General features: G+C 40.7%; 1 protein-coding gene across 1 annotated transcript in view; it reads right to left on the bottom strand.

The window, feature by feature from the left end:
- Positions 1-20,574, bottom strand: part of LOC109476383 (extracellular sulfatase Sulf-2-like) — a 100,768-nt gene that overhangs the window by 79,612 nt on the left and 582 nt on the right. The window lies entirely within an intron of this gene.

Genomic DNA, 20,574 nt, shown 5'->3' with positions numbered 1-20,574 from the left:
AGGGAAGCGAGTGTGGGAGCCCCGTTATACAAGTAGGATGGTACCCAGGCTATGAGACATCAACATCTGAGTCAGAATGACAGAAAGGGCCTCCGGGCTAGATTGTATATTCAATATCCACTCACCCTCTGCCCATAATGGAATCCAGGACATAACAAGTACAAATGGCTTACAGTTGACCTTGGTACCAGATTAGATATGTCCATTATTCTCATTCACTGTGGAATAACTACAGTAGGGAGCCTTTTCCCATCGTTTATCATCCATTATACAGTAGAGCAGGTAAGCCTATCCTTTGACATTTCACATGCGTCATCAATTTACTCCAGGGATCGATTGCGACGGTAACATTTCATGCTATGGATCTGAAGATACAACTTTCTTTGCATTCTCTTAAGACATTAGCTGTTAAATTTTAAAATACGATCAAAATTACAAAATATATATCTTTGATGTAAGAAATAGAGATAACTAACATAAGATAGCCCCTTGTGGTCATTTGTGGTGTTACAATGTCAAAAAGCATCTAGAATACACTGTACTGTAATTCGTGTACACTGTAGTAGCTTCTATAGTAGGTTCTTTAGTTTTCCTTCGCAATTCTCACGTTCCAATATTCCTTTACACAGAGCACTATCTTCCTAACTGATGAGCTCATTTTCTGAAATGTTTCTTGTGTGGAACACAGTAAGGCCACAGCAAGTAATCTTTATGGATGACATCAGCGCACGCATTAATTTTTGCCTGATTTTGGAAGAAAAAATACAATAACTTTTGTTGCCTTCTGATTGTGGTCAACATGCCGAAAATGGGCAAAAATGCCTGTTGCCATGCCGGAACGTGGATGGCAGATAAATATGAAGAGAGGAGACAAGACAAGGCTCTGATTTAATGTTTTGTTTCTTACTTTGATGCAGTGATACAATTTGTATGTGATGGTGGCTGTGTATATGTGATGTTCCCACTGAATCAAAACCATTTGTACAATGATTGAGTCAAAATTCTAAATGTAGGAACCTTGTTTTTTTCGGCCCGCCTTGTTTTTTTTTGCCCTCTGGCATTACATTTTGAGTCTGCGGAGGATGTCATCCATAAACTTTACTTGCTGTGGCCTAATGAGCTGGATGACATTTTGGGGTTGGTGAACAGATAACCACATTAGGAAAGATAGATGTCCACAGTAACTGCAGAAGACAACTACCGTCGGGAGATACATTTTTGTAGCTTACCCATTAATACACAGTTAGTACATTATTTACATGTAAATTCTGCATTAACCTTTTACAAGGTCATTAACAATTAAAAATTAAAACTTAATCAAACAATTAGTTTACAAATACGGGTAGAATTATTAGACATGCCTTAGTATACCAATAGTATGTAGTATTGATACAATGCGATTCCAAAGAATTTACAGTACAAAAATCAACATTTGTTACCTTCTAAAAATTAGAATTTATTGGAAATGCAAGAAACGAAATCCATTAAAAACAGGAATCTATAACTTTGTCTCATGGAGAATAAGTGAAATTAAATCAAACAGTGATTGAAAGAAAACAAATGTAGCGGAGGTAAAAAAAGCTTTTCCCATCTCTGGTAAATTTTACTGCAAGACTCGTTAAAATGTTAACGACCTCCATCAGTTTCTCATTTGGTCTCCTGGATGAGAAAATCTGTTTTTCTAACTGCACAAGGAACATTTGTAAAGTTCAAAAGAAGGAAAACAGCTTTGAGAAGAGGGTTTTCGCAGATAAAACTTTTACAATATTTTCTTAACAGACAAAGGTGAAAATGAGTCAAACAGATGTGGAACTGTTGGACAACCAAAACTTGTAAAAAATGACTTAAAGGTTCAACAGGGCTAGAAATTTTGGGACTAGGTGCCCTGGTGCTAGCCTGGGTACCATCCGGATTTTCGCTACGCAACGCTATTTTTTCGAGCGTTGCGTAGCGAAAATCCGGATGGTGTAAATTACCGCTACGGGGGAGTCTAGCCCGGGGGGAGGTTCTAGGGCCAGCAAACTCCCCTCGGGCTCAACTCCCCGTAGCGGTAATTTAGGCAGGCGGGCGAAGGGCTCTCGGCTGCCGAAGGAAAACGGCTAACGGCCTGATACTAGTTTGGCATCCAGGGAAATGGTACCCAGGCTACCCTGGTGCACCTAACCTAAAAAATTGGGTGCACAAAATTCTTTTGGGGTACACCATGCAAGATAAGATAAGTAGAATGTCAGCAAAAACTAATTATGTTTCATTTATAAAGAAAAATCCTACAGCAAATATGGAAGAATGAGATTTCATAGTAAAAAAAAAAGATTTTGGCCAATTTGGGGATAGAGCCCTGGTGAAGAAGATTGTATCTGCCTCGCAAAAAGCTCAAATTATGTCAAAATTTCATTTCATGGTTGAGGAAAATATTGAGGAGAGAGGCAGAAATTAAAGTTTTGGAGTGAACATTTTTTTTTATTGTGAATTTAGTCTTTTCTATTGCCAACTTGCTTCTGTAAACTTTTCCCCACATGGAGAATCAGTGTTTTTTTTTCAGTTTTTTTCAGTTTTTTATTCGCACTTTAAAATAAAATGTAACAATACAGATACAAGAAAATATAAATGAAATGTAACAGTGCAGGGAGGCCGGAAGCATAAAAATGCTTATGAGGAGGCCTCCCTTCATAACGTAATCAAATCGCTAGACCCATCTGTAGATTCATTCCTGACGGTCTGGTTTGTTGCTTGTTGCCCTTTAGCTTTTGCTCAACAGATGACACAAAGTGTCCGTATCTCACTTGGCCTGAATCAATCATAGAGCACCTACATTTTCCAACAATCTCGAACCGTTCATCTAACTGCTGAAGGATTTACGTGTATGTTATCTTCCCAGCTATATATAGCCTGGCACCATCCCTGTCTTTTTCCATTATAGAAGGTCGGTTAGCTGTGATTTAGCAGGGACCTGTGATCAATGTGGACACCTCACATTGATTTCTGATGTTCCCTACAGCCAGAAGCTGACATGGCTGACCTTTCTCAGCAGTAGGCTCAACTAGAGCACTTTTGTGGTGCCCAGTCTTGTTTTTTAAAATTGCAGCATAAGAAGAACTAGTGCTGCATACCTGGCACATTTAGGTTCAGGTCCAGACTCAAGTCAAGAGGTTTATTAGGTTCAGTTCTGGACTTGTAAGTCCGGACCTAAACCCATGGCACATACAAAATTGCATGTTGGCAACCTTGCAATGTTGTCTGGGTGAAACTTTGGCCTCATAACATGGAGGCCGGTACTTGACGATGCCCGATGGCAATGTTTTCTTCATTTTGCAGCAAAGATTTTGCAATCTACAGATGGTTTAAGGTGGTTTGGAAAGAAAAGGGGTATGTGAAATGGTCTTTTATGGTCATAAGTCTGGACTCGGTTCTTGACTTTTAGGTTTTTTTGGACTTGAACCTAAACATTCTTACAAGTCCGGATCCAAGTCCAGTGAACCGGTATGCAGCACTAGGAAGAACAGTGGAAACAGATTCAAGAAAACAGTCTAATACTCAAGCAAGTTGCCAACTGATTTTGAAAACTGTTCATATATACTGGTCATAGTTACAGGAAGCAAAATTTCTTGTTTTTTTTTCAGAGAATAGGCCAAAATCAATGCACGCGGGACGTCATCCATAAAAAATTACTGTGGCCTAAAGTGGCCTACCATAATCGACTCCGCGGAGCTGACGGGACATTAATCCTATGTTATCAGCCCTTTTTGTCGATCAATATGCGAGGGAATTTTCGCCACGGATCAGTAAGCAATCATCGGATTTCTCCCAAAGACTTAGCCATGAAAGTAGCAACAAGTAAGACGTTCAATAATGAATGAGAAGGTGTTAGGCAGTCAGACAGGTGTGTCTCTGGCTTTTTGTTGTCGTTTTATCTTCTTGATCACTTCTTTCTTGGTGATGTGAAGGGATGGATGAAGAATGTGGGAGGGAGAGGCAAGGTTATCTATTAGGTCTAGCCTTTAAACTTGTAGGGCTGTGTTACCATAGAGTTGAGCACGTATTTTGGGTAGTGTGTGCGTAGTCCAGTCCTGTAGTTAGCAACCCAGGACCAAGAGGTTGGGAGTTCGAATCCCGGTTGTATTGCATGTTCCAGTGGTTAGTGTCCCCTCGACTTTAGTCCAAGAGGTTGGGAGCTTGAACTTTGGCTGTTGTTGCTCACCCAACTTGCACGCTGCCTGAAAGGGTCATTTCCTTCTACACATGTATATACTTGTACATGTAATAAGAGGGCGACCAGGTTTAAGTAAAAGAGCTCGACCAGGGCCCGAAATACTGTGTGCATCATGTGCACCTTATGCTGAGGTCACATTTCCAAACCTGGGCCCGCCCAGGCTGTCAAATTATGAAAAGTTTAATTTTAAATTTGCTGTAGAATATACAGCATACTGTAAATTGTAATATTCCTGTTTTTTTTCACACCACATTTATGTTCACTCACTGTTTTCTGTACAGTGAATTAATAATATCATTATGTTTACCTTTGCAGAAGGAAAACAATATTCTTCTTCTCCAATCAATGACCTGGACCAGACATCTGTCACCATGGTAACTGGTGTTGGGTTACATCATGTTGCAAGTGCCATGCAGAATTCAAAGAGTTCAAGAGGGGCTGCATGGTCACTATATATAATATTAGTGTGTTTGAGTAAGAATAAACAAAGCAGTAGTTTGTTATGCTGGGCCATGTGGAGGTTAACATGATGCATTAGCTTTGGAAACGTTACCTTTCTAGTTACTAATATCAAATTATCTTTCTCCCCTCCCCCCGCACTTGCCATCAAAGGGAAGGATGACCATAAAGTTCCTTGAACATGTACCTTGAAGGGGGCCTGCATGGGGGGGTCCGGACAACACTCTACGCTGAGTTCAGGAGACCTCTTGATTACGCTTTACGATAAATTCCAAGTGGCTACAACGCATTATGTAGAATTAAAACGGCTAATACGCTCCACGTAAAATGCGCCAATTACGCTCTACGTTGAATTAGAGTGCGTGGCCCGTCTACGCTCTACGTAGAATTAGAATGGCTGATTACGCTCTACGGAAAAGGGCATGCGTACCCCCCTTGAAGACAAAATGAATTACAGTATTCGGTACATGTCCCCAGGATAATTCAAGAGCAAAGTTAAGCCAGCCTGAGAAAGGTTATGCGTGCAATCTAAGTCTACATGATCTGACTCCCACTTTAAATTCTATTTATATTCTGAACCTTTGTGCTTGTAACAAAGCCTTGCTTTTAGGAATCATATCATATCTTAGCTATGACTCACAGTGAGAGCTACTAGAAATTCTGATTCAATATTCCCCCGGGCTAGCATTTTGCAGTCTTTGGACCTCTTTTTTTGCATTGGTTTTGGAGGCATTCAACTGAGCTAGGGATATCTTTGTCATACGGTCAACAAATCATTACAACTTCAAAGAAACTTGTAATTTTTAACTGAGAATTCACCTCTCTCAAAATGATAGAAATCTTTCAAGGAGCACTTTGGAGGGGACCCGCATGCCCTTTCCATAGAGCATAATCGGCCGTTTTAATTCTACCTAGAGTGTAGACGGACCGCTCCAATTCAACGTAGAGCGTAATTGCCACATTTTGCGTAGAGTGTAATTCGCCGTTTTGATTCTATGCGATACATTTTAGCTACCCAGAATTTATCGTTAAACGTATTAGAGAGGCTTCCTAAATTCAGCGTAATATGTAGCCGACTGTCAAAATTTAGCGTAGAGCGTTGTCTGGACCCCCCCCCACACACCCCCCACACACCCCCCCATGCAGGCCCCCTTTGGAGTGTTACAAATTCCCAAATTTACCTAGGGAACAGCAAACCAATTTAGACTTCTCCTACCATTGGCACTGGCTTCTTTGGTCCCCTAATCTACAAGACCGTTTTCTGTAGTTGAGTCTGGCGGGAACGCTGCTTTGATCTAGCCTTTCCACAGACAGAATTAGTCACACAGACAACCCTATAATTAAGTCCTAATCTGGCACTTTGTCAAATGTAATTATAGAGTTACACTACGGGTGACTATCATGGCTGAACTTGCAACTACAGTCTGAACTTAACATATGACTCAGACTAAAATAGCTTACTCTTAACTCATGCTCACACATCTGTGTTTGTACAGACTCTTAGTCATATAATAGAATTAATAATATTCAATTATGTCTTTTAGCTACATAATGTACGTCTTAATTATACAGTCATCCTGAAAGAGATAAGATAATGCCTAATTAAACAAGGATTAGGTGACAATTGGGTTAATTGATGACAACTCACTTTACAGTATGTTATTTAATGCAATTGAAACAATTCTGTGGTACGGTAGGAATATACTGGAAACGTGAGTCATAAATTCACAGTGGAAAGGTCTCCACAAAAAAAGAAAAGAATTAAATTTTAAAATAGACTGCAAAAATGTCAAGATTTGCAGTACCCTCCCTACTAATGAGCCTCAGGTATGTCTCCTCTAATTGAGCTGAAATTTATCTGTTTCCTGATCTTATCTCAGTAATGGAAACTTCCCCAATGGGAGGACCCTAGGGGGCCTTGGCTGTGCAGTAATGGAAACTTCCCCAGTGAGCGGACGCCTAGGGGGTCTTGGGTCAGTGATTACACACAGTTGAAAATATTCTTGCACTTCTCCAAGTTTTCAAACAGTAAATTGAGAAATGTTCTATGCGCTCAAAGTTTTTAAAGAATCACTCCACAAACGTGTACATATGCGTGTGTATGACCTGTCTTGCATTACATTACTACAGTTGATCACCTCATTTGTTGATCCAGATAAAGCCAAGCCATTTCCACCTCCTACCGAGAAATTAATTCGCAGCAAACTTCAATAACATACAATATCTCTATTAACTACATGTATTTCTATGCAGTATTTTGATTTTCAGTTTCCATTTGAGATACATCAAGTAGAAATGGCATTAGAATTTCTGGTTTGTTCTGTGGTAGGTATACATGAAATGAAGTACATCATACCATATCACAGTGTGCAATAGGAAACCAATCAAATGATACCATCTCTCTTATCAAACTTCATCCCAGCTATAATTACTTCTGGGATCCCCGAATCCCCCAAGGTAGTCCCTATGCTACAGAATATTCCATTCAAAGACAGGGGTTGACTATCACATAAAAATCAGAAATGACAATATATTTCTTTGGCAGTTCAGACTAGCAGACTATCTGGACACCTCTGTTGACTTCTTGTGTGGCAATAATAGAAAAATAATAATACAAAAAAATACCGTAACAAAAACATGTCACAATATGGATTACGTTGCATATTCAATAAAATCAGAAGAAGAAATATATCTTGAAAACAGATGTTCGAACTTACAGAAGGATCAAACAATAGTGGAAATACCAAAATACTGTCTGATACCATAAGCCCGAAACACATGTTACAAATTCCTTGAACAATCAATCCTCACATCCTGTGTTAGTAGGTAAGTGCATGTCTCTGGCAAAGAGGAAATCCTCATACACATTTATTATTACATTCTAGCGTAATGTCTTCCCGTTTCCTAGTAACCTTAATCCATTTTGGCTGATTGTCAACTTTTGAATAAACTTTTCCTGAAGGAAAAATGCATTACATTTCAGTGTAGAATTTAATCAGGTACATTTTGCACAGTGATGAGTGTAGCAATGTAAACTTATTATGGTTTTTTGCACTTGAATTTTGCGACACAATGACAAATGATGAGTATGTAGCATCTTTATTAAATTAGATTCACAGTGAAGTACAGTACTATAGTCTATAGAAACACAATGGAAAATAGAACATATTATGTGTAATGTTCTCACAACTTAGTAATGCTGCAAAAATTCTAAAATATACAGTATCATAAGGGGCAAAAAGAGGGAGTGCAAAGAGAGGGCCTGCAAGGGGGGGTAGTGATTACGAATTACGCAAAATTTTCGCCGCCTATTACGAATTACGTTAAAGTCTCAGAGATGATTACGACTTTTCGATTTGTGGCTAATGTCCAATTACGAATTACGTTGATTTTTGCGGAGGGTGCCTATGAATTACGGAGTCTAAAACGGCCTGATTACGCCTAACGAAAAAGGGCTTGCAGGCTCTCTAAAGAGAACCAGACTATTCAGCCAGTCTTGCGATAACAAGGGAAAAATTCCTCCACTTTTCTTTTAACAATGGCCTTGCCCTACGGTATAGCCTCCACACCGACCACTTCAGCCTAAACCAACACAAGTGAGGCCAACCTTCTGGCTAAACCACAGGAATGCTTCTCTAAACAAAAACCTCAGGTGGGGAGAACACACATCCGTCACTTCCACTGTCAAAACATCGGGAGGGGGGGAGAGTGGAGGCTTGCCCTACCGCCCGGTCGCTCCGCAAATCCTCCCGTCGGCACGCTTGTACTCGAGAAGCCGGGAGGAGAAACCGGTGGCCGGGAAACCGGTACAAGCCATGTGGCTCTCGCCCTGAAACTATGTAAACACAGCCGCCAAGGTCAGTTGGGGGTGAGGGGTGGTGGGGGCCTGGGTGCCACTGTGGAGCTGCTAATTGGGCACAGCCAAAAACTTCCCCTGTGTGCAGTCATCCTTGCGTTCAAATTTGGATGAGAAATGGGTACGGTCAGATCTGCAGATACATAAAGAATATAACACGGGGTATTCCGTATCGCCCGAGGTACCAGCCCAACTGCGCATCGGATCGCCCGACAGCCGAAGGCCGAAGGGAGATCCAATCCGCGGGAGGGCTGGGACATTTTATTTATGTCATATCCACCCAAGAAAACAAGCCTTTCAATGCGAAATGATCCAAAAGTTGATGTCCCTAAACCCAAAAATGCAACAACATCAATTCCAACGTCCGAATTCTTTATTCGGATTTTCGAAAGTGGTGCTCACGGTTGGGGCAAAACGTGTTCGAATAGTTCTATGGAAGCCATGGAAGACCGTAACGTACGACCCAGTCCGGAACCCATTATCGAACGCTATTGCGGCCCGGGTATGATATAAAAACCTGTACAAGTGACCAGTACATAATAACTACCTGAAAAAATCTTACATAATATCACTTTAAAGGGAGAAGTTAGCTCATCTGCCTCTGCCAGACACATTATGTAAACTGGTCCAGAAGAGAGGAAATCCTGCTCCAGATTTCTGACAGACTGGATTCCAGGAGTGTCCGACCTCTGCCACCCAGGTGATGAGGTCACACAGGTCAGGGGTCAGGTCATGTGGGACTCTGGGGGTCAGATATATAGCCATCCAGAAATAATTCCATTCTGGGGTGACAAATCTTTAAGATCCCCTGCTGAATAGGTGAAGATAAGAGTTGAGTCCACTTAGGCTAAGGTTTCCGGGACTTCCAAGAACTGAGAACCGGTGCAATGGCCAAGTGGGTAGAGTATTCGCCTTGCATTCGGTAGGTCGTGAGTTCGATCCCCAGCCGAGTCATACCAAAGACTTTAAAAATGGTACATACTGCTTTCTCTGCTTAGCACTTAGCATTTGGGAAAGAGTATGGTTAAACACACACCACTACCAGTGGACTAGCCCCCTGCTGTAGTGACTTCTGTGTGTGGCCCAGGGCTAATGAACGGAGATGGGCGCCACCCTATGCGTTATTAATGCTTTAACTTTAACTTAACAAGTCAGAACTGAACCTGAGGTGCAGGAAATGTACATGGCTAGTTTAGAGAGCCACCAGCACTGTGACATTTACACAACGCTTTCGTTATGTTAAGTATTACAATGACAACAATTTCTCAAATTCTGCTGTTCCCCCATTTCGCACTGTTTGGCTACATGTACATTTCACTGCATGTATTTCTCAGCCAGCATTGTTAGTAGTTGAGACTACACTCCTTTTCCTACTACATTTGTATTTTCTCTTCCTATCTCGGGAACCACCCAAGCCATAAACAGGTAGCGTGTCAGGTTTTGGGTATTGAGTGAGAGTGTACAGGCAGGGTGGCTCCAGTCTTGATTAATAGCTTCTCTCATTACCCCTACCTATAACTGACTCCCAAGTTTTCACACATCCCAGTGTGAAAAGCCAATTGCTGAAGGAGGGTAAGTGGCTGGAAAGTGTCACCATGGATTAGGAGGAGAGGAAGGGTGTGGAAGGGGTTTCTGCTGCACTGGATTCCTTTTTTTTGTGCTTTATCCTAAGGGAGTGAAATATTGTTTGTGTGTGTGTGTGTGTGTGTGTGTGTGTGTGTGTGTGTGTGTGTGTGTGTGTGTGTGTGTGTGTGTGTGTGTGTGTGTGTGTGTTCCTACAATTCCCAATACACAATGTGGAATGCTGCGATTTGTATCTGTGAGATTGGAAGCCAAGGGTTCCAAAGCAGTATGGGAGAGGGGGTGAAGTCTGCCATCTCGGATTGCCTTTGCTCTTGTATAAACGTTAAATCTAAAAGTGGCTTACCATATACAAAATCTAAAAGTGGCTTACGATACAAAATTTCAGCAGAATGTTTATTAGCTTTTTTCAAGAACAATTGTGGATTATCACACTTATTTCTGACATGGCTTTTCAATCCACTCTTTCAGTCAGCCTTGACCTGGAAAATGGTACAACGGGTTGGTAATTCCAAAATCTTAATCCATCTGACCTTAAGCTTATTAGGAAAGGATACCATAGGTATGATGAGGCAGGAAGGATTGTCTGAAGGATGTGGGGGTGTGAAAATACCACTTCCTCAAGTTAGGGCTTGTTTTTGGTTATTCCTAATCCAGAGAAATTCTATATGTCTGATGGCTGGAACAGATGCAATGTTTGTTTTGTGTATTACCTGGACATTTCATTTGCACTGGTCCATTCTATGTCTAAGTAGTTAAACATCTCAACAGTAGTTAAAACTTTTATATTTATGTTTACCGAAGGAAAACATATTGCTTTTGCCTAGTTTCTTCCTCTTCTTCTTCTTCTCCAAACAAATAAGGTCAATGACCTGAACCAGATGTCTGTCACCACGGTAACTGGTGTTGGATTACACCATGTTGCAGTTTTATACCAGGAGGGTTTTAGACTCCTGTCACCATATATATGAATGTGTTTGAGTAAGAATTAACAGAGCAGACCAAAATCGAAGGTAAACATTATGCATTTGCTTTGCAAATGTTATCTTTCTAGTTCACCCTATTTTTTTTCCAAATTCTGCTGTAACACCTACATGTAATGAAGGCCTGGTGGAGGGTAAAGACATTCAGAGACCTTCACTAATACGGGCGTTAAGCCGAAAAGCCTTTTCAATCCGTCAATCTATAATCCATCGCAAAACAGTCCGGCTGAAAGCCCCTTGTGAAAAAACTCCTCACAATTAACGACTGGTAACCAAGACAACCAGGAGAGGGTGAGTTGAAATGACGACCAATAGAAAAGCTGAACTTGCAAAAGGATTTAACCACAATGGGGGATGAACCCAAAACATAAAACTTTCTGCAAATTTGTCCAAGGCCTGCGATTAGCTATGAAGGGACGTCCTGCAAATAGAGACGTCACTGACTGTCAAGGTAGACAAAAGGAAAATAGATTATTCAGAACAATGAGTGGATTCTGCTCTTCCATGTTTAATAATAGATTGTCCCAGTTTCTTTTCCTTTTTTTTTCTTACTGCAACTAAAGCTTTAAGTGTTTTCGTTAACCTCTTAGTCTTTCTAATGGCATTTTTTCTTCTTCTTGATAATTTCAAAAGAACGTCAAGGACATTTACCGGTATCTCCAAGCAGATACAGAGAGGAAAAATTGTTTCAAATGTGTCTTTCATTATACATAGAAGAAGCTGGTGTATGATCAAGACCTACAGACAAGAAAATATCACTGAACTTGAAAAATACAGTATTTGTGACTTACCCAATTGAAAATTGAAGTTCACCAGCAATATTTGCCCATCAAAATGCAAGAAATGGCATTTTCTTAGAGGTTCAAGATTTTCCCTGAAGAAGCAATGACCAATGGACCCCCCCCCCCTTGGATAGTGGCATGTTGCACCTTCCCTGCTTGACATGATGTTCCATTTAACCATGACGAAAAAAAATTCAGGCTTGCTAGGACACCGACCTGTACTTACAAAAGGAACCTTTTCCATACCGAGTAAATCTTCTAAGAGATGAGCCCTGTGGCAGGAAAAATTGGGTCACAGCCACTTAAAGAAATTGCAGTTCTTGCCACCAGTGCCCTGGTAATCCTGATTGAAGAGGAAGCCCAGAGTGCAGGATGAATTACAATGTACAAGGACAACATTTGCACAAAGACTTTGCATGGCTATTTCCAGTGCATGACCTATGTATTCTTCCAGATGTCATTTTGGAAACTATGTACATTTTTGGGCAGAGACCACCAAAAAGTGGTCACTTTGGCTTAGGGTGGTCTTTGTATAGAGGTGGTCATTGGTACAGGTTTGACTGTATCAGTGTATGTATAGAGATGGAAATATTGCTGGCTTTCTATCCAGAGACCCAAGCCATTGATGTGGACAGTCCCATTTTAAATTTTCAAATGCATTAGTCCATTTGCCCTGATGGACAATCCTCCAGAGAGGTGCACTGCTCTGCTAAGTGTTGAGATGAGGAGGATTATCCACCCCTCCAACTAATCTCCTAATTTGTTAACCTGATCCCCCCTGTCACCTGAGAGGTGGACTGGTCACTCAGGTGTTACAGGGGTGGGGATGGGTTAGTCCACTCAACTTCTAGGGGGTGGGAGTTGTGTTCATGTGAACTCTTCCAGTATAAGTCACTATAACAGAAATTCTACAGAATCAGTAAAAGTTTGATAGTTTTTTTTAAAATTGGTAGCCTGTAGAGTATGACGCGTGACGTGGTGTCTAGTCTATCAGTATCATGGCAGGCTGTAGTAGATATGAAAATAGAGCCAGCTCAACTGTCTGCCTGGTGAGAGTTATTTGCCTGTTCGATTGTTGTGTCAGAAACAGGGGCGAGCAGTAGAAACAGAAAAACACTCCTGATCCCGGGCCGGGGTTCAAACCCACGACCAAACCCGGGCACCTGTCCACATGCCGACGCTCTAACGATTCGGCTAAAAGTAAAAGGTCTAGAGTCATCGGCCGGATCAGTTAGTAGCGCCTATAAACAGCCTTTCACAGATTCTTGTGCACAACCGTGCAACGTTGTTTTAGGAAGAAGAGTTTGCATCATTGTTGCCATGGGTTACCTGTTGCCATGGTAACACATTGTCAGGCTACAAAAGGATGTGGTGGGACCAGAATACCCCAGAGACAGAGATGGATGACATTGCATGTGATCCTCTTTGACTGTGATGAATTTTTAATGAAAGATCAGAGGTTGCAATGCACAGTATTTATCATCTTGTCTATATTATTGAACAGTTGAAGGTAGTTTTCCAATAATTGCTACAGGAAAGTTAAAATGGGGGACAAGGAATTAACAAAGAAGGCAACAAGATCGCTGTATCAGCTGGTATAACAGTCCTTCAGCATAACACACCATCACCACCATCATCATAACACACCAGCTTGTGTTATGGTTAACCTTTTTCCTGCTGCCTAGCCCTATAAGCAATAAAAATTTGGTGCCAATCAGCTACCTTAGCTGGCTGAAGGTTAATACATTTGCTTGTCATCCAGTTGTGGGAAGCTGGGGGGGGGGGGGGATGAGGAAATGTGCGATCTAAACATGATTTAAGTAAAGCCAAATGTCAGATGTCATTTTTTCAGTTAAAAGTAAAAGCTACCTTTCTGTGGCTTTGGAATGCCTTTATAAATATGTAAATAATAAACAAACCATTTATTTATTCATTACTTTTTTGTAATCATGTACTTGTTTATAGATACACAAGTCAAATGAACTAGTAAAATAATCCAGAACCTGACAGAAACTTTTGTGAACTAATATGGTCTTAAAAGAGCAGGTTTTGTACTAGTGTAGGTTCATTAATAAAGTCATTCATTCTCTCATGCATGTATTTAGCTTGTTTTTGTGACAGAGCTGGCTAGTATGGGTCCAACACACATGGCCTGTGTACCTGCCGGGTTAATCTGTATTGACTCTGTTATGTACACAGTTATCAACGTAGAACATTTCTGGAATGACATGTTGAAGTGCCGGTAGTGCCAAAAGTCATTTGTACTTTGAACTAGATAGTTATCAGGGTGGCCTTGGTCTATGTTTACTAGCTAGAGTACATGGGGAGTTTGAATGAAAGCTCATCTGTGTTGGTAAAATCCATAGTTATAGAGTTCAAGCTTGTTCCAACACTAGAAGACCATAAATTTTTGTTCCATCTGGTCAACCTCCATCAGATATGTGATGCACTTGCTGACTCTCCATAAGTTGGAAATGTGATGACGTCAGGAGTGCATCAAAAGTGTGTCTCTGAAACGTGATGGTGACCACACCAGTCTAGATAAGAAGCATTTCTTGCTGCAAAATGAGCAAGTTGACCCTGTCTACAGAGCTCGAAATTCATTTTGGGTAATATGTGCACTGGTGCACCCAAAATTTTTGTGTGCACCATACAAGAAATGTCAAGGAAAACTAATTATGTTTCATTTCTGAATAGATGTACTATAACAATGGTTTTATTATTTTTTCACCTTAGATATAAAGAATATGCTGTATACTACTTGTATACTACGCAAACCTACAATATTTGGGTGTACTGGTGCACCCAAGGAAAAACATTGGGTGCACAGCTTCAAATTTGGGTGCACTAAGGTGCACATGCACCCAGTATTTCGAGCCCTGGTCTACCTCCCTGCCCATCCACCAAAATCTTACCTCCCAGACCAGACAAACAACAAACTAGTGGAATAAAACAACAAACAGATTCTCCCAAGGTGACAGCTGGACATCATGTTATATTAGCCCTGACAGGTTAATGAGAATATACACATCAATCAGTTTTAGACAAACAGAAGGAAGACATCAGCTTGAGTCAATAAGAGGGTCTGGATACTGTAAAATTGCCAAACATAACATTTCAAACTTGTACACAGTGGAAGATGAAAATAATGCTCATTTCTGAAGTAGCAAGTAGAATGAAAGCTTGCTTTAGTATATGGCAAATAAAAAAAGTCATATCACGACTAGTTTTAACTACCGGTAGTACAATAATACAGAGTTCTAGTTAGCGCGAAGTAGCATAGGGGCCCCTACGCTATAATTTTGACCCCCTACGCTAAATTTCCCACCCTACGCTAATTTTCAATGCAGCATAGGGGCATTGTGACTGTATTTCTTTGTTCAAGAATGCCAGATCAAATGTGAAAAATTACCAATCAAGGATACATTGTACATACCTTAGGCCACACCAATTTAATTTGTTGGTTCTCGGATTTTTTCCGGAAAAATATGAAGCGACAGGGCGAAAAAAAATAAAAATAAAAACAGGTCTAGGCATCCTATTATAGGCTTAAATGCTACAAAATGAGCCATGAAGTCAACACAAAAGACTGGGTTAAAATTTAAACTTTGAATTTTGAACTTTTAATCAAACCACTGCAATGATAGATGGGAAAACTGTAACAACTAGGAAGAAAAGGACTTTCCTCAACTGTTGGGGGGCAAAACATGAGCATTTTTCAGTTGATTCAGGACCAGAATCAAATTATTTTTTTTTTTGCAAATCAGAAAAAAACGAAAAGGCGAATCCGAGAACCAACAAATTAAATTGCTGTGGCCTTAGATTAGAATTAACATTTTAACGTAATTCGTAATCAGCGATGAAAATTTTTCGTAATTTGTAATCACTTCCCCCTCATGCAGGCCCTCTTGTATAAGGCAACAAGTCGAACAACAAAACCCACCTGTACTAGACAGGTCTATCTACTGGTATTATGATAAGCAGCTCCAATTCAAACCTCTTCAGCAAAGTTGTTATCACAGTCGAGGGCACAAAAAAGCCACTTGTCATGTGCTGATCACTTCATTGAAAATACTCCCCACGTAATGGGCTAGAAAAGAGAGCAAACAATTTAACGCAATTAGATGGGATTGGGGGAGGGGTTTTCAAAAGACCAGTTCTTTTTGTACTAAAGTTTAAGGTAAAAAAGGGGTGAGTAAGGGATCTGTTAGAGGCATATTATACAAGAATTCACCCCAGGCTATGTATCAAATGTACGCGTTAACAAAATAGAGGGAGTTTACAAAAGACCAGTAAGTGGTAGACCTTTTTCTTCCCTATTACTGTAATTCCTGATTTTTTCACTCTACTATTTTCACTGTGAACTTTCATTACCGATATCAAATCTTTTGCCTTTTTGCCATTTTCTGCACTTGCTGTCACCGTTAAAATTTTATGTTCTGTGAAGAAGTCCACCGAACACAAAGTTTCTTCAAAATCATGAAATTTTGTTACCGTGAAGGCAACGTGAACTACAGTACTAGATCCAAAGTTCAGAGGGTACAGCAAGGATTTCGCTTGAGTGCATATTATGGAGGATTCTTTCAGGGCCATGTGCTGTATTATTGGTCACAAGCTGAGATAAGGATCTAGGAGACTGTGGACTTTAAATAGCTCAGAGTGGGACTGTCTTTTGTCAAATATCTCAAGTGCTTCTAGCTAAAAAAAAAGAAGAATGCCAGTTTCTTGACTTGTATACAATGTTCAATGATATTGCTAAATATATTTTACTGAAAAAAATAGTGCTCTTATGAGGGCCTGCAAGGGGGGGTCCCGACAATGCTCTACGCTGAATTCGGAAACCTCTCAATTACGCTTTACGATAAATTCCAAGTGGCTACAATGCATTACGTAGAATTAAAACGCCAAATACGCTGTACGCAAAAATATTAGAGCGGTCCATCTACGCTATACGTAGGATTAAAACGGCCGATTACGCTCTACGGAAAAGGGCTTGCGGGCCCCCTCTTATTAGCAATCTAAAAAAAATTCAAACTCAAGTATTCTACTATATGTATGAGCAAATGATTTCATCGCCCAACTTACTTTAAATTGATCAGTTCAAACTGCCTAACTGCCAGAGTACACTGATATATCTTCGTGGCCAATTACACTAGTAATCATGCCTGCCCTGAAGCTCTGATTGCTGGCATTTTGTAAAAGCCACAGGGCAGAAAATGTGATGAAGAGCAAATGTCTAACCCCTACAGGAGAGTAATTGTAAAGGGCAACATGATTCTAATTTCTGTCTGGTTTCGAACAGGGAGTTTTGTCTGCCTTGGCAGATAGAATAGCCACTGCCTGTGAGTTCTAAACTATTAAGATTACATACATACAATTATAGATTAATCAAAAAATGTATTGAGAAAAACAACTGCAGAGAAAAGGGGGCCTGCATGGGGGGTCCCAGCAACGCTCTACGCTAAATTTTGAAAGCTGGCTACGCATTACACTGAATTCGGGAAAACTCTCAATTACGCTTTACGTTAAGTTGTGTTTCAACGCATTACGTGGAATTAAAGCGGCGAATACACCCTACGCAAAATGCGCCAATTACGCTCTACGTTGAAAGGGCCTGCATGGCGGGGGGAGGTGCTCTACGCTAAATTTTGAGAGCTGGCTAAGTATTACGCTGAATTAAGGATGCCTTCCCATTGTGTTTTTACAATAAATTCTGGGTAGCTACTTTGCACTATTACATGGAATCGAAACAGCACATTACGCTCTACAAAAAATGTGCCAATTACGCTCTACGCTGAACTAGAGCAGTCCGTCTACGCTCTACGTAGAATTAAAACAGCCGATTACGCTATACTGAAAAGGGCATGCAGCCCCCCTCGCTCTTTTATGGTACAAAAACGGATGGCTCCCAGGCTGCTCACTCCCTCCCCTGAATCCTGTTTGGTTTGTTCCAAAAACTTTTCTGTGTGTCAGCAGTCATGTGGACTATCAGGTCCAGACATCTTCACCCTGTGGGGTGGGATAATCCACCTGATCCAACTGATAATCCAACCCTGATCCAGATGACACTGGATCACCCAGCATCAATGGGGAAGATGGACAGTTGCTTGAAGATTAGGGCCACACCACTGGGCCTTGTAGGAATGGGTTACACAGAGACTCACTCACACAACAACACAACATTAGCAAAAACAAAGAACCCACGACACGAACAAATCGCGCCGCCTTTTTTTCCACAAGGAGTGCGTAAACACCCGTGAATGGAGTGGGATCTTCCCAGGGTGTCGAATGATCAGATTGAAGATCTAAGACATTCTGACAAGACACAGAAGAGCCAGGGCTTTCTTGAGATGACACCTCAAAGGACCAGGCTCCTTGAGATAAAGAAAAAAGAGTTGTATATAACTGTGTCAGTTGAAGTTCTCACCGTATCATGTTCCCCCTTGGCTATTGTGTAAAACAGACTATCAACAGTCTGGGGCTATTAAATGATGTCTACAAAACTGAGGAGAAAGAAGACTTCAATTTTTCAAGTGATCTCACGGTCATACTATGACAGATACAAAACCCTGAATGGCTTTAGTCCTATCTTTGACAACAGCCTAATACTAGTAATAGTAAAGGCCAAATACAATACAATGTAGTTGACAAGTGTTTGTAACTTTGTATTAATAGTTTTAATATATCCTTCAACTAAAAGCAACTAAAATGGTACTGGAAGAAACCAGCTTGATTTACGGTTTTCATTTCTTGAAAGAAAAGGAAAGAAAAAGAAAGAAAAGAGGAAGGCATCTTGAGGTATCAGGTTTCTGCACCTGTCATCACATACAAACAATCTAAGACTACTAAGTGATGTCTTCACAACCTGCCATGAGGGGACACAACAGTTTTACAAAGTGCAGGGACTGAACCATGAAAACTACAACACTACGGAGAATGCCCAGTACAACCAAGGACTTCAATTTATTATAGAGACTACAAAAATGACATGAAATATTCTCTTTTGATCATTTTTGTCACATTTTTTACTCAAGGCCAGGGACACCAGGACTTGCATAAGTGTAAGTATAAGTGTCAATGGGCATTCTAGGTACAAAAATATACTAGTAGTACATGTAGTATCCAGAAGTTCAAAAACATTAAAAAAAGGTGGAATATAGTACGCAGCATCGGTAATCCATAAGGTATGCACACTAAGACAGTCATTTTTTAAATGTAGCAGTGTTCAAAGCTGCTGTTAGCAAATTTCATTTAAAAAAGCATTTTGTCACCCCACAAAACTTGACTGTTATACTGATAGTATACCCAACCTTGCAGTAGCTGTGTAATGTTATATCTCGTGACTATCAGCACCAAGAAGCTACTGAAAGAATGTTGCAGCCCTACTCAAACATTCTCACAAGCCGGTCAATTCCTAAGCCACCAGTGATACCCCTGCCAAAAAAACACATGCTATCAGCGATTCTAATAACCTCAAATCCTTTATAAAGCCTATTCCCTGGCTGTGTGTATATATATACAACAACCGTATATCAGTCTTCACACCTCGTTTTATGTACAGTATTCCCCCCTTTAGGTTTGGGCAGCTAATCTTCTGTAAACCTCATACTAAAACAGTGTGTAAGATGAGCGAGGGGGTAACAGTACGTTGTGATGTTTACCCTGTAGTGGGATATCCCTTAAAAGGGTCTGGTCACACCAGTGCACTACCAAGGCCAGGCAAACAAGCTACAGTACAGGGAACTGTCATATGACAGGGCTTGTCTTCAACCAGACTGAAAAAGATAGATGAAATTGTCCAAAATATAAAGAATTTGGACAGCCAAGGAGCACATATTAGGGCTCTCCCCAAGCAATGAAGCAAGGGTGCTCCCCCTCTCCCCAAAATCCTAGCCTCACCTCTCCCAAAATGTTCAAATTCAGGGTTTTCCCTTAGTATTTTCATGAAAATTCACTGATTTTTCATCAACTGATTAGGGAGCACCTCTCCCCTAGGAATTTCTGGGGAGACCCCTGACATATTCATATATATTCCTCCTATTTTTTGCTAATTTCTAGCTTCCTGTGCAGACTTCTAGCAGGGAAGCATTTCTATAGGCTACTAGCTAGCATTTTGTTTTCAGGGCGAAGGCTTTGAATCTGTGGCTCAGGCCAAGAGCTGTATTCACAGAGAGAGCTGGATTGCCTGAGCTAGAAGACGCAAAATTCCCTCTGCCGCATTAGAGAACCCTAGCCCGTGTGAAAAAGTATCGCGAATCACTCACAGCGCTCTCCACAAAAAAATAAAAGCAACTGCCCCATGAAGTCTGTGAAATAGGCTAGCCAATGTCTACTTTTTAAGTCTGCAGTGATGTCTGATAGAGACTACATGAATGTTGTCGGTGCGCAATCCATTATCTCCAAGCAGATGTAGGGATTAAAAATTGTAACGTTTTCTGGCTGTCGCGCTTTGGTTGTGGGCAGCCAAAAAACATTGTTTTTCCAAAATATACTGTGTAGGTTAAAGGATATACAGGTCAATTTTGGACCACACACATTTGCCTAATAGTATTGCTACACTTACTACTTTGGAGTACAACTTTTCAAATGCTGTCGCTCCCACCGTAAAAGTATATTTATGGATCATCCCAGGGGCTGACCATTGCACACAATTATGGGGGACACTCTCTTACATTACAATAAGAATCTTACAATGACTATTAA

The sequence above is a fragment of the Branchiostoma belcheri genome, unplaced genomic scaffold, assembly GCF_001625305.1.
Source record: "Branchiostoma belcheri isolate BF01 breed outbred unplaced genomic scaffold, Haploidv18h27 scaffold37, whole genome shotgun sequence".
In the NCBI taxonomy this organism is placed as follows: domain Eukaryota; kingdom Metazoa; phylum Chordata; class Leptocardii; order Amphioxiformes; family Branchiostomatidae; genus Branchiostoma; species Branchiostoma belcheri.
The sequence above is the reverse complement of the archived record's forward strand: the minus strand, read 5'-3'. Positions and strand labels throughout refer to the sequence as shown.